Source organism: Falco biarmicus, chromosome 3 (genome assembly GCF_023638135.1).
Source record: "Falco biarmicus isolate bFalBia1 chromosome 3, bFalBia1.pri, whole genome shotgun sequence".
Taxonomy (NCBI): domain Eukaryota; kingdom Metazoa; phylum Chordata; class Aves; order Falconiformes; family Falconidae; genus Falco; species Falco biarmicus.
Window position 1 is genome coordinate 3855799 of NC_079290.1, and position 13291 is coordinate 3869089.

Here is a 13291-nt window from a genome sequence, read left to right on the forward strand (position 1 = left end):
AACAGGAATGAGAGTAATCCTTTCTCCTTTTGCCTTTCTGCACAGACTAAGGAATTGTATACTGTTTATAAGCATGTATATCACATACCCATCTTGTCGTATCTGTACTATCGTCTTATCTGACTGTACAGTATCAGAGCAAAGCAGACTGTGTAGAAAGCCAAGAGAAACCACACAACACCACAAAGTACTCTGACAAGGTATTTAGCCCTGAGGAGGGTGTTAATTGGAAGAATTGCCTCTGGATAAATCTGCATGTTGTTCTGAGGCATATTTCCTTAGACCAAAAGCTCAGGATCAAAGGAAACTGCATGCTTTTGAAGACACCAGTTTAAAGAGTGGTGTGAATGGATGGCCAGCCAGTTCAGACTAGCACCAATATTGGCAGACAGAAAGCAGGACATGAAGCTAAGGTGAGCTAAGGTAAATGAAAAATTAAATACATGGAAATACTACAAAGGTCTTCGCTATACTTACATTTTATTTTGCATGCTTTATACCTTTTCAAAACAAATATAGAAGAATTGTAAATAGCTACTACACCAGGTTGAACTTCCATCCACCCGACCAGCACACCAGAGGATCAGAGCAGATAAATCTGTGTCAGATGGCTACAGGGTCTGAGCCCCCAGCAGCAGGGCTTGGTACTTCAGGGAATACCTGACAAGTACTGAGGGGCCTCTGGTGCACTTTATCATCACGGCATTTAGCAAGGTTCAAAAAAAACCCTGCTCAGACACAACAGGATCATGCTTCAACGAAAGAAGCTATGAAATTTGACAAAACAGCTGTGGGCACCCCTGGATCAAGAAAACACAGGTGCTTAAAATGATGCACTAAGTTTTCACTGTTATACTAGGTGCCTGTTTAAAGGAACCTGATCATAGTCCTTCAAAATCCAGGGCTTGTGAAGGACCTCTGAGAACCCCTTACTGACCACTATGTGGGACAATCTTGGGTTATAAATAGAGGAATAGTTGATAAAAATAATACTGAAATGAAGGATGCCATTACATCAGCATTGTAAACTCAATAAGGAATGTTGCCAGTACTGAAGTATCACCAATTTCTCTGATAAGCAGTTTTTTAAAAAAATACAGAGGTGATTCATGGGAAGGCTTTAGTACATAGTGGTTTTTTCTTTTTAAATGCCTGTTTTTAAGTCAAGCTTCCTGCATTTTTCAAAAGGGAACTGAAGACAACAGTATTAAATATCTATTTCAAGTTACTAAGCTAATATGGGAAGTGTTTTGGTCATATGCTTCAGAAAAAGCAGTCCCCATGATCATTCTCATCACTTCAAAGCACTGGACTGCTTCATAAAGGGCTGTGATTATCACTGGTTGTGCTGTGTCACCCTATATGTAGTGACGTTGCAAGTCAGGTCACCACTTTGACAGTTTGTCCTTCCAACTAGAGTTGGTGTCCTAGCAAGAGACAGTCAATTGCAATTGTCATTTTACTTGTATCAAGGAGACACTAACTGAAAATCAGAATCCTTTATACAAATAAAGCCCTATGAAAATACATGTTTAAAGATTTGAGACTGTCTCCCTTGCGTTTCTAATGGAAGACTTAATTTTGCTCCGCACATCTCCGTTGCTGTCAGTGGAAATACCTTTTGAATTGGAGATTGTTCAGCATATGATTACTGTCCAATCTGCATTAGCTTTATTCATCTTTATCCTCCATTGTTCTCTCCAATCTTTTTGGACTCACAGTATTTGTGTTAATGACATTTTAAAGACACAGTCAACTGACCGAGCCCTCTGAAAGCAGGTTACTAGTTGGTTACGTACCACAAATAACTGTTAAACATCTTGAAGCTAAAAATGAGTCTGACAATTCCTTGCTGACGTAGCAATCAGCATCAACCCAACCAAAAGGAGTAGAGGAAGGTGAGATGGGGACAGAGCAGGATGGAAATAAGGGCAGGACACTGCATACTTTGACAGTCCGTAAACTTTCCAGCATTTTTGCAATTACATCTGAATGAAAAATAAACCAGACATTTTTTTAGTGCTTTCACCATTCTTGTCCATCTCCATCACAGAAGCCGGGAAGAAAAAAAAAAAGGAAACAAGCAAGAAAAATACCACCAAGGACAAAAGAACAAAAACCCATGTGATAAAGTGCAATGACTCATAAACCTAGAAACATTTCATTTAGGAGGATAAAGCTGCCTCTCAGGAAACACAGCACATACTATCTCCAGTATAGCACCATTGTCCTTATTGCTTTTAAAGCATCTTCTGTTTTATTGTGAATTTCTTCTGAAGCTGGAATTTGTTGCAAACTGGGCATTTTTATTTGTTTATTTATTTATTAAGTATTCCTTGATTAAGTGTTTAGAATAAAGTCACAGTGAGATCGCCTTATTCTCTCCACAAATGCCTTCACCCACTGTAAAATTCTAAGTAAGGAAAAGAGAAGCACAATAGAAGGAGGAAGATAAACACAGACAAATGTGCTCTGAGTCTAGAGAATTAGGAGAAGCAACATGCTTATTAGACCAAATCTCTTTTGGGTTGTTTGTTTTTGTTTTTGTTTTGGTTTGTTTTTAAATTAATAAAATTGCTCCAATGTTCACCTTCATGGAGCTGAACTGGATCCCAGTTCTTAGAGTAGCGACTGCATCTCAATAGCCTTGTCTGAACATAGAGGAGTTGCTTGAGTCAAAGAAGTCACAAATGTCAGTAAGACCTTTCACTACAACACTGTCATTAACTGTTCTCCAGTTCATAGAACCTGTCTTTTTTTTTTTTTCTGCCAACACATCAGTAAAATGGGAGAGGTGAGGTCTTCAACAAGACAATTATTTCAAAAGGTGACACCTCTTTTTGTTAAAATAAATCAAGCCAGTAATTCTCTTCCAAGATTTTGGGTCATGGCAAGATATCTCTTTTATACTTTTAAAAAGAGCCAATCTAAATACAATACTAAAGAAAAAAAGAAATAACAAGGTATGTTTAACTAAACTATTAAATAAGTAGTTACATTGTTTTATATTTATATATTTATATTTATTTATATACAGGACCTCCTGTAAGTAATATATATTTTGGAATATTCAAGGATAAAGGTAGCATTGGATTTTATTCAGAATACCTCTTCTTTTCCTAAAACAGTTTTGTTTGTTTTCCCAGCACTGCTGAGGCTTTGTAATGTAAACTTTTTAACCAAATTATTATAAAACTTCCTTTTTTTCCTTAGACATGTCTATCAGCCCTGGGGAAACCACCAAATATTACGGTTTTACTTCAGCAAAGTGATTCAGGCATGGGTTTATGTCCTTTTGAGTTGTTGAATTAGACCTTTCATCTTATCGTAACACAGTCAACAAGCTAGGAAAGCCAGTGAAGTATGTGATCCCTCAAGACCTGGCTTGAGTTTTGCCACAGCTTTAATTGTAACAAAAAATCTGCCTAGTATCCAGTTTCTCACTTTCAAGTACAAGAACTTCAACAGGTAGATAAATCAAAATATCTACACTCAGTGGAAATCAGATATCACCTCACTTAATATTTGGCCTCATTCAACAGTATGTAATGAAGTTCAAAGCCAGGAATATATGCAATAAAATTTCCACAGAAATCATGGTTTAATCCCAGTCAGCAACTAAGCACCACACAGCCACGTGCGCACTCCCACCCAGCAGGATGAGAAGAGAATTGGAAGGCTAAAAGAGAGGAAACTTGTGGGTTGAGATAAGAACAGTTTAATAATTGAAATATAATAATAATGATGATGATGGTGTAATGAATAACAAAAAAAAACAAAAAAGAAAAAAAGAAAAAAGCAAGAGAAATAAAACCCAAGAGAGACAAGTGATGTAAACGAAAACCCAATGCTCACCACCAACTGGCCAATGCTCAGCCAGTCCCCAAGCACCAGCCCCCAGGCAACTGTCCCCCTACGTTATATGCTGAGCATGATGCCATATGGTCTGGAATATCCTTTGGATCAGCTGTGGCCAGCATTCCTGGCTGTGTCCCTTCTCAACTTCTTGTGCTCCCCCAGCCTACTTGCTGGTGGGGTGGGGTGAGAAGCAGAAAAGGCCTTGGCTCTGGGTCAGCGCTGCCCAGCAGTAATGAAAACATCTCTGTGTTTTCAGCACTGTTTCCAGCACAAATCCAAAAGATAGCCCCATACTAGATACTATGAAGAAAATTAACTCCACCCTAGCCAAAACCAGCACATTCTCCACTCCTTATTCTGTACCTTTTCTGTCATACCCAGGTCCCACACTATCCAATACATTCTCATTACTCACTACCACCCTTCCCATCCTTTGATGTAATACACAGACATCATTCCCTTAGTCTATGGACCACCCCTGAGAAGTGTCCATACAATCTCCACAAAATGTCCACTGAGTTCATTTAGTCCATGATTTTGGGCTCCATCTGTTATGGTGGTCACTCAGGATGGGAAAGGTGGTGGGTTACATGGAGTTACTGGGCACCAAAACCAGTTCAGGTCGGGCCACTGCTGCACGTGCACAGTTTCTTGTAAGGCTTTGTTCTCCATTGGTTCAGGTGATTGCTGCTACAGTAATTCCTGTAACATGCAACCCAAATCATGGGTTACAACAATTTAAAGTATTTCCATTATAGTCTCCGCCCCTGGTCCCCTTGGCCCAGGTTACAGGGTGGACCATTGCAATGAACTCCTCCCCTTGCTCCTAGCCTGGCTAGCAACAAGAGGGTCCTGCTGTAGTAATCCAGGTCCTTGAGCAAAAACAGCCCCATGAATAGGTTTACCCTTTCCTGAGGAAGGAATACCCCTGGCTGTTTTTCCCAACAAGTTCCTTATATGTACTACAGAGATCTTATCTCCTCCCACAGTGTGCAGGGATTTTGATTCAGTGGGGCCATGTCAGCAGACAGATCCTCTAGTGTTAACTAGCCAAGTGGCTTCTGCTAAATGTGTATCCCAATGTCTGATTGTTTGAATGTCCCGTTGCTCTCAGCGTAGTGTTTAACAGTCCATTGTACTGCTCAGTTTTCCCTGAGGCTGGTGCACGACAGGGGATCTCATTGGCCCAAATGTTTATGAGTTTTTTCCAGAAATGAGTCCCATTTTCTGATCTGGTTCTTTCAGGGGTGCTGTGTCACCATAAAACTTGCTTTTCAAGGCCCAAGATGATGGTACCTTGGGCCGTGGCACGGATCACAGAGTATGTTTTCAACCATCCAGTAGTCACTACCATCACTGTAAGCCCACACTGCTTGCCATGGCAGGTCTGTGCAGTGTGATATAACCAATCTGCCAGAGCTCCCACTTATTCATATTTCAGCCATCATCCTCTATAGCGAAAAGGCTTTAGCCACTTCGCTTGTTTGGTTACGGTTCATGTTTGATGTTCGTGGATAACCTGTGCAATGGCATCAATAGCCAATTCCACTCCTCAATCACAAGCCCATTTATACATTGCATCTGTTCCTAAATGTCCCGATGTGTCATGGGCCCATCAAGCTATAAATAGGTCACCCTTATGTTCCCAGTCCAGACCCACCTGTGCCACTTCAGTTCTAGCAGCCTGGCTCACTTGCTCATTGTCTTTATGTTCTTCAGTGGCATGACTCCTGGGTATGTGAGCATCTATGTGGCATACTTTTACAACCAGGTTCTCTACTCAAGCAGCAAAATCTTGCCATAATTCAGCAGCCCAGGTGGGTTTATCTCTGTGATGCCAGTTGGTCTGCTTCCATTGCTGCAGCCACCCCCACAGAGCATTTGCCACCCCCATCCACGAGTCAGGATAAAGTACTGGCCTCTTCTCATTCAGCAACATCTAAAGCCAGCTGGATGGCTTTCACCTCTGCAGACTGACTTGATTCACCTTGTCCTGCACTTTCTGTGACTTGTCATGTAGGACTCCACAAAGCAGCTTTCCACCTTCGATATTTTCCCACAGTATGACAGGATCCATCTGTAAATAGGGCATATTTGCATTTTCTGGTAATTTATTATATGGATGGGTCTCTGGCACAAGTCGCCTTATCTAGTGACACTCCAAAATTTTGGCCCTCTGGCTAGTCCATGGTCACTTCCAGATTCCCAGGCAGTCAGGGTTTCCAATATGAGCCCATTTTGTTATCAGTGCAACCTATCTACACCATGTGACATCAGTTGCATGATGCATAGAGTGGAACCTCCCTTTCAATATCCAGCTGAGTACAGGCAATCCAGGTGCCAAAAGGAGCTCTACTTCAGTACCAACCCCTTCTGAAATGGCTCAGATTCCTTCATATGCTGCTAATATTTCTTCCATATCAGGAGTGAAAGGGCCTTCAGATCCCCTATGTCCCCAGCCCCAAAACCCTAGAAGTTAACTTCGAGTCTTTCCAGGTGCTTTTTGTCTGGAGGATCTGCCTTTTTGCCCGAGGCTCCAGGTGGGGCTCTTATCCCAGGCTGAGATGTAAGGCATGTTTTCACATCTCATTTTGTCTGGACCAGCCCAAGTGCTACTGCATGATCTCCTGTGTAACTTGTTCAAAGCTTGCTGCTGCTGCTCAGGGTGCCGTTGAAAGTAGTTCTTCCAAGTCGCTCAATAGAGAGAGCTTATGATTAGACTGAAAGTTGGAACATACATTCTCCAAAAACCCACAACACCTAAGAAAGCTGTGTTTCTTTTTTGTTAGTTGGTGGAAACTTGGCTGTTATTTTATTGATCACATGCACTGGGACATGACAAATCTTGCTATTTTACTCCTAAAAACTGAATTCCCTGTGCAGGTTCTTTGACCTCACTTTGGTTTATAGCAAAAGCAGCTTTCAAAAGAATCTGGATTATCCTTCTCCCCTTCTCAAATACTTCCTCTGCTGCACAGTGATGTCATCAATATACTGCAGGTGTTCAGGAGCTTCACCTTGTTCCAGTGCAGTCTGTATCAATCCATGAAAAAAGATAGGACTGTTTTTCCACCCTTGGGGATGTCAAATCTAGGTTTAAGGGAGACCTCTCCATGTGAAAGCAAACTGTGGCCTGCATTCTGCTGCCAAATGGATCAAGAACATCAAGTTGGAGATATCAATTGTTGCATACCATTTGGCAGCCTTTAACTCCGGTTCATATTGGAGATCTAGCATGTCTGGCATGGCAGCATCCAGTGGTGGTGTAACTTCGTTCAGGCCTTAATAGTCCACTGTAAGACTCCACTCCATGAGATTTTTGAACTGCCCATATGGGACTGTTAAAGGGTGAATGAATCTTACTGATCACTCCTTGACTCTCCAGTCAACATATTAACTTATGGATAGGAACCAGAGGATCTCGACTGGTGCAATATTATCACCACTGCACTGTCATGGTAGCAATTGACACCTGCTGTTCTTTAACCCGCAGCAACCCCACCACAAACATCATCTGCGAGACCAGAAAAGCTAGACAGCTGTTTAATCTTCTCCATACTCAAGGCAGTTATGCCTGAAGCCCACCAGTACCCTTTTGGGTCTTTTAAATACCCTCTTCTCAGGTAGTATATGCCAAGGATGCATGCAGCCTCCGGACCAGTCACAATAGGATGCTTTTGCCACTCATTCCCAGATAGGCTTACCTCAGCCTGCAACACAGACAGCTCTCAGGATCCTCCTGTCACTCCAGAAATACAGATGGATTCTGCCCCTTTGTAATCTGCTGGCACTGGAGTACACTGTGCACCGGTGTCCACTAAAGCTTTATACTGCCATGAGGCTGATGTGCCAGGTGATTGAATCCACACAGTCCAGTAAACACAGCTGTCCCTTTCCTCCACCTGACTCAAGGCTGGGCCTCTCTATTCCTCTCCAGAGTCTTCATTATTGCGTTTCTTTAACTGCAAAACAGATGTCCTTTTGTCAGAGTCAAAGGTACAGTCAGGCCTTTTACTCTGCTCAACAGACACTGGAGCAGTAATTTTCCTGGGTGGATGCTTTTTGGTTGTTGTTTTTCCTTGCAGTTCCTGTACCCAGGCTTCTAGTTCCCAGGTAGATTCACCATCCCACTTCCTCATGTCCTCCCCTTGGTCACGCAGTAAGAACCACAGGGTTGCACATGGTGTTGCACCACTGGTACCCTTTCCCTTGAACAGAAAAAGGCTGACTCTTCTAACAGTTGAGGCCTTGGCTGGAGTGTGTGAGGAAGATCTAGCCTTCTCAGCTTGCTCAACCATTGTTTGGGTCAGTCTGTCCACAACACAGACACAGGCATGGATGAAATTATATTATCTTCGTATTCTTGGAGTTGTCTGACCACTTCATCTATAGTTGGTGCCTCTGTGTTTTTCCAGCTCATTATTGCTAGGGTGTGGGTGTATGATGCCGATGCATTTCATACAAAATTTCACCATATGGACCATATGCACTGGATATCATCCAGGTCGTTGGATGCCAGGTTGTTATAGATCACCTCCAACATGGCTAATTCCCTCTGATACTGATTACCTCCCTCAGTGTTGGTCCATTTGCATCAGGAATTTGCAGCTTCTTCCTTAAAGGAATACCTGTCCTTCACACTTGACAAGAGTCACCACCAAAGACTAAGGCTTCCTGCCTTTTTTCCAATTCTTCTGTCAGTAGCTTTAGCCTTAGCAAGGGTTCCTAGCCACCGAGTTTCCCTACCCTCTAATTCCTGGCCATGGGCCCCAATATCGCAACACTGGAGTAACCAGCTGAGGATTAGCTCACCTGGTTATGGGCTAGTATCTTTGAATGCATGTCGCAGCTCACTTAGGGATAGGGATCAGGTGGTTCTGTCTCATTTATGCATTCAGTCTTTTCCTCCTCCTGTTCTTCTGACTGCTCTGCTGCAGAAATAGGCTGCATCTTCTGATTCTTTCTCCTGATCCTTCTTAGAAGAAGCTTCATCCCTTACTAAACAACCTGACTTCTGCTTCTATTGTTTCTTTTTAGCTATAGCGGTGACTGATACAGTGCCTGGTTTAGCGACAGTGTCTCTTGGTTTGTTTTCCCTCTCTTGTCCCTGAGGGTGCTGTATAATATCAAACAGTGTTTGGTAGATACTGGCCAGGGCCCAGCACAGTGCAGTAAGTTGTGCCTCTTTGGAACAGTCATGGCATTTTTTCAAACTTTCTATCACTTCATCAGGATCCTGTAGTTGTTTTGGAGTGAAGTTCCAGACCATCAGAGGTGAGTCCTCTAGATACCTGCGTATATTCTCCCACATGCCATGCCACCCATGACCATACTTTTGCAGAGCCTGTGTCATACTCCTAAGTTGCTGATTAAGCTTAGACAAAACTGAAGCAATATTATAAGAAATACCAATAGAATTATTTTAACTACCCAAGGATGTTCAAAACACTGAAAAGTTATTGTTACAAGGGAGAAAAATAGCACAGAAGGCAGTGAAGGTGCTATTCTGCATTTCCTCAACAAAAAATCTCTCAGAGGAAGAAGTATAATTTTAATTGTCTCCATGAGATGGTACCTGAAGTACAATAATAACTTCAGGACAGAGCCCAAATACCAGATTAAGCTCAAGGTCAGTATTTTAGTAACAAATCTCCCAAGCAAAATATCACTAATCACTACAGAGCACAGCAAACTGGAAAAACCAACAACAATCTTTAACAGGTACAGCAAAGAAAAAGAGCATGGTGCAGATCAGATAAACTAATATTGAGAACAGATGAATCAATATCATGACCCTTCTAATAAATCCCTTCTAATATGCTGTGCTCAATCTGTTATTATCTCAAACCCTTTGAATCCTATGTTGGGCACCAAAAAAGACTGTCATGGTTTAACCCCAGCTGCCAACTAGGCAACACACAGCTGCTCACTCACTCCTGCCTAGCAAGATGAGGGGAAGAGACTTAGAAGGGTAAAGTGAGAAAACTCATGGGTTGAGATAAGACCCGTTTAATAATTGAAATATATTTGTAATGATGATGATGATGATGATGATGTAAGGAAAATAACAAAAAAAAAAAAAAAAAAAAAAAAAAGGAGAGAGAAATAAAACCCAAGAAAGACAAGTGATGCAAATGAAAAACAAATGCTCACCACCAACTGACCAATGCGCAGCCAGACCCCGAGCAGCGGCCCCCAGCCAACTGTACCCATAGTTTATATGCTGAGCATGATGTCATATGGTCTGGAATATCCCTTGGGTCAGTTGGGGTCAGCTGTCCCGGCTGTGTTCCCTCCCTATTTCTTATGCACCCCCAGCTTCCTTGCTGGTAGAATGGTGTGAGAAGCGGAAAAGGCCTTGGCTATGTGTAAGCTGCTCAGCAATAATGAAAACATCTCTGTATTATCAACACTGTTTCCAGAACAAATCCAAAACACAGCCAATACCAGCTACTATGAAGAAAATTAACTCTATCGCAATGAAAACCAGCACAATAGACAATGCAGATACACAACTATGCTTGAATGTGATGATCTTATCGCTCTTTTCCAACCTAAACAATTTGATGATTCTGTGATTTAGAACTCATCCAGAAAGCTTGGTAGTTTATTTCCTAAATGCACTTACAAAATCCACAACTTTCAGGGTCACTGCTTGTTTGTGATTTTTCTGTTTGTTTTCATATGTATTACCATTTAAGACTTCAGTCTCAAGTCTTCTTCAGTAATCATGTTATTCTTAGCCAAGAGAAACCTTCTAATGCTCTGTTTAGTCATGGAGGTATCAGGGATTACTCTGTAAAATACCCAATCTTTACAACCACCTAATTTATCCAGTATAGTTTATAGTATGAGATAGTATCACAGCACAAGAGAGCAATAATCCCTTGCAGCTATTTTACTAAGGTTTTTAGGTTTCCAGTCTGTTGTAAACCTCTGGATTTTTTTCTTTAATATGCAAGCCAAAGTAAAGACTTGTGATACAGGTGAAAACACATGCAAGGCACATGGTCCTATTCAATCATATCTATTAAACATGGGGGTTTTTTTCCACTGCATAAGCATTTATCCTAGTTTAAAATGTTAAAGACTGATTTGTTTTTTATATTCTAAAGAGCTAACTCAGTTTGGATACAAGCCCTGAAAATAATCTTTCAATATTAAAAATAAAAAAGTTTGCTGTTTAATATTCTCAGGAAAATCAATATCCACAAGTTTTTCAGATGCATTAGACATATGTTCATAAAGAGTGCAACACCATGAATCACTGTTCCCAAGGTTCGTTGATTGCTGCCATCAAAATGTTATGAGACACAGAAGACAAATAATAAATGATCCTTTAAAAAAATTACTCATAACCCAAAGAGTATTCAGAGTGAAGCAAACAAGAAAGAAGCTGATTTATATTATGCAAATTTTTTTCACTTGCAAACTCCACTGTGCTTTGTGTTTCGCCAGCACAACTGGAATTTACAAAATACCAGTGGTGCCTAGTTCACTAGAGGTAGATACCCATTCAACCTGCAGCAACAAAGTTAATGTTATAAGTAAAACTACTTGCACCTCACAGCTGAGAACCTTCACTCTAGATCAAAAGATTCAAATATACGGCCCACAGAGTCCTGGGTGAAATCAGAGTGTACCTAAGGGATCCAAAGAAAGTCACCTAGGAAAACAAGTCCACAACTTCAATTCCTCTCAATTCTGTTCGTGGGACCAATCTACACTGGAGAATTTGCACAAGTAACCAAAACCAAGAAGGCTGAGAAGCGATAGCCTAGATTATACCCTTCATCAAGGGTATTTAAATGGAGGGATAAATCTACTAGGGAAAAACCAAAAAAAACCCCAGGTTGTGCCAGAGGATTTGTAGGGCATATCTGAACGAGGGCCAGGGTAAATGTCAGGTGCCAGTAGGCTGTTCTTATGAGATATAAAGCCTCTGAGTTATTAGGCAGGATTAAATGTGAACACAGCTGTGCAAATTTAGGTCAGATCACTTGAAAAAAAGAATGAAGAGCAACCTCAATTTGTCCTCTGTTAGCACATGCCTGCCAGGACACAAGTTCTGAGTTCAGCTCAGCCCAGACCACTACCTGCTTACACCAGTTAATAATAACTTGCTGTTGGTATTGTGCATGAAATGAAACAGCAGGGAAAATTCACACAGAAGAGGAAGGAGATCAAAACAGAAGAAAAAGGAGATAATACAAACTTTCACCTGGACTAGCTTCCCACTGCTACATAATCCTCTCTTCTTCACGCCTTCCTTCCCTCTTCCTTCCCCAACTTGTATTTCTTCTTTATGACCTTCAAAAGAAAAAAGAGGTTTAAAATTTTATGCACAACTGAGAGCTAAACCTCCAATCTCCAAAGAACATCATCATCTTCAATCTTCAGCAGTTTTTGTGTCTTATTTCCACTCTTCAGCTGAATCTTTTTTTCTCATATTCCTGTTGTCAGTCTTAGAAACACAAAATATATCAAAAAGCAGCAAGTTATTTAAAGCCTGTTTAGGACACTCGGACAGGTTTATCCATCGTACTCACATTTGACTGTACTCTCCAATAAAATGAGCTATATTCTTCTCAGTCTAGGCTTTTTTGTTGGTTTCATACAGGAAGTTAAAGCTCTTTAGGACATGAACCATGTATTATTTTCCTGTACTCATGAAAAAGCCCTGCAATATTTATTTAGTTAGTTAGTTATTTTTACGTTCTGCTCAAGTTCATACCTGACTGATCTCCAAACTGCATGGACATAGGTCTATACTAAGTCCTTGGGAGTATCTCAGGATGCCTGACCTCATTCAAATAGTTAGCAACACCTAGAGATCTGTTCTGTCTGTCTTCTGAATGGGCCACATCTGGACATGACAACAGGCTGACCAAGATCTTCCTTGGAAAGATTCCAGCATCAGGTGCTGTAGGGCTGGAAAGGAGATGTAAGAAGGTGGATGAGATGCATCCTCTCATAAGAGATATGTGGCTGCCTGATGCACGAGTAAAGGAGCTATCTGCTTTTGAGCACACACTGTCATGTCAATAGGGACATCACCAGCGAATCCAACTAGGTAACAGAGGGACTTGAACACCACTATGACACTACTAACCTGTGACAGCTAAAACAGAAAGGCTAATGGATTATATGTTTTTTCACACTGGTCTTACTGCATTTCTATTTCTGGTCATGAAAAATTGCAAGGCACTGTCTAACTGCTCTGTAAACTCAGCTGTCCTTGTCAGATTTAAAATGCTTATATTGCATTTTGCCTCATCAAATTCACTACAGAGTGAATTTGGACAGGTTATAGTTTCCTTCAGGTGTTCCGAGGACATTCTAAGCACACAGTTTACATTAATCGCACCGATTATCATTTTTTGTGAAAAATTTAAAGCACAGACCCTTGCCCATGAGATTCATCTCAATAACT

At 41.2% G+C, this 13291-nt stretch overlaps 1 protein-coding gene across 1 annotated transcript in view; it reads right to left on the reverse strand.

Moving 5' to 3' along the window:
* Window positions 1–13291, reverse strand: part of FAM135B (family with sequence similarity 135 member B) — a 231047-nt gene that overhangs the window by 162959 nt on the left and 54797 nt on the right. The window contains exon 2 of the mRNA XM_056333129.1: window positions 12080–12168. The gene's annotated coding sequence lies outside the window, so the exon portion shown is untranslated. The remainder of the gene's footprint in view (window positions 1–12079; window positions 12169–13291) is intronic.